This window comes from Cervus elaphus, chromosome 13 (assembly GCF_910594005.1).
Source record: "Cervus elaphus chromosome 13, mCerEla1.1, whole genome shotgun sequence".
In the NCBI taxonomy this organism is placed as follows: domain Eukaryota; kingdom Metazoa; phylum Chordata; class Mammalia; order Artiodactyla; family Cervidae; genus Cervus; species Cervus elaphus.
Window position 1 is genome coordinate 65,816,180 of NC_057827.1, and position 2,402 is coordinate 65,818,581.

Below are 2,402 nucleotides of genomic sequence, written 5' to 3' on the forward strand. Positions count from 1 at the left end.
CAGGTCTGTTTTAAAAAACACTTTTCTGATAAGATCAAGGATGATTGTAAACAAAAATAATTATCTCATCTCATATAATCAAATGTGTCAACAGTTAGAAGACCTACAGAATACAACAAAGTAATATTTTCCAAATGACTGATATACAGTGTTGTGTTTGGAAATTATGCATAAGTGAAGGATCTATTCAAATTGTAAGAGAAACTAATGGATTTTAAGAAACAGAATATGAAAAGTTTATTGATGTGGTTTCAGATTCCAAACTGTAAATAATATTTAAGAAACTTTCACTTGTTAAGTTTTGATATAGGATCAGAGAAGAATATCTATAACACTCTGAAAAACCTGTTAAAATACTCCTTTTATTTCCAACCACGTATTTAAAAGAGGCTAGATTTTCTTTGTGTATTTCACCCAAAGCAACATAGCACAAGAAATTGAACGCAGAAGGAGATATGAAATTATAGCTGTCTTCTATTAAGCCATACATTTTTTAAAAAGCCAAACTAGAAAGCAATTTCTATCTCCCCAATTTTTTGTTTCAGAAAGAGAATTTTCATAAAATAAGTTATTTATATTTCCAGTACTAATTATTAAAATTTCTAATAAATATTTTCATGTTTAATTATAATGCAATAAAATATCAATAGGTACATGAAATCACATTGGAGTTCTCGACAATTTTTAAGAGTGTCAAGGAGTCCTAGGACCAAACACTTTGAGAATCATTATTCTAGGGTAGCTATTAAAAGAATAGAAAAAATGTATTAAAACTATTAAAAGAAGCTGGGAGGAAGAGATAATAAACTCAGTAAATCCAAGAGAAGGCAAGAGGAAAGAAAAAATGACATAAATTATAACATCTATGTCAGTCACTACATTAAGTGTAAATGGACAAAGACTCGGACTGATCCAATCATATCTGTTTAGAAGAAACACACTGAATATATCAGGTTATAGGAAAGATGAAAGTAAAAGAAAAGAAAGACATCTCAATGCAAACACTAACCAAGAGAAAACTGTTATAATTACATTAGTATTAGACCATGTACACTTCAGGGAAGAGGTGTAACTAAACATAAAGAGAGGAATTTATGAAATGCAAGGTCAAGTTTATCAGAAACATATCATAATTCTAAATGTGTATGCACCTAATAACATGGTCTCAGAACACACAAAGCAAAAACTAAAAGGAGAAATAGACAAAATCACTATCACGGTGAAAACTTTCAGCACCTCTCAGTAACTGATAAAGCAAGTGAACCAAAAACATTAGCAAAGATTTAGAAGTTTTGAATAACATAACTAATAAATTTGACTTAATTGACATTTGTAGAACATGATACCCAACAACTGCTGAGGATACTTTTTAAACATTTACCAGAATTGACCATATGCTGTTTCAACATATTTGAGAGGTTTAAAATCCTACTGAGCCGGTCTTCTGACCAGAGTAGAATTCAGCAAAGCATTAATAGTAAGCTTAAGTAGAATATCTAGGGAAATTAAGAATTCTGGAGAATTAAGAGAAACAATTCTAAGAAGTATTCTGGGTCGAACAAAAATATCACAACAAAAATCAGAAAATATTTTAACTAAATGGTAACTACATTATATGAGGCTCAGATGCCATGTTGATAGGGAAATTGGTATGGCCTTAAGTATATATGGGCTTCCCTGGTGGCTCAGTGGTAAAAGAAACCGCCTGCAATGCAAGAGACCTGAGTTTGATCCCTGGGTCTGGAAGATCCTGGAGAAGGGGATGACTACCCACTCTAGTATTCTTGCCTGGAGAATTCCACGGACAGAGGAGCGTGGCAGGCTAAAATCCATGGGATCACAAAGAGTCAAACACAACTGAAGCGACTGAGCTTATCTTTCAATGAACAGAGGATTTTAAATTTTAGGGTGATCAAATAAGTCAATGTTTCCTTTGGTTTTTATTCCAAGTTTGTTTCTAAAACTCTCTTCTGTACTCCCATAGTTGGGAAGATATTCTATTCCACTTTCTTCTCAATGTGTTAATCTTTTCCCTCATAAGTCATAACCCACCTGAAAGTTATTTTGGGGACTGGATGAAGCACAAGCTGGAATCAAATTGCCAGCAGAAATATCAATAACCTCAGACACACAGATGATACCACCCTTATGGCAGAAAGCAAAGAGGAACTAAGGAGTCTCTTGATGAAAGTGAAAGAGAAGAGTGAAAAAGCTGGCTTAAAACTCAGCATTCAAAAACCGAAGATCACGGCATCCAGTCCCATCACTCCAGGGCAAATAGATGGGGAAACAATGGAAACAGTGACAGACTTTATTTTCTTGGGCTCCGAAGTTACTGCAGATGGTGACTGCAGCCATGAAATTAAAAGACGCTTGCTCCTTGGAAGAAAAGCTATGACCAA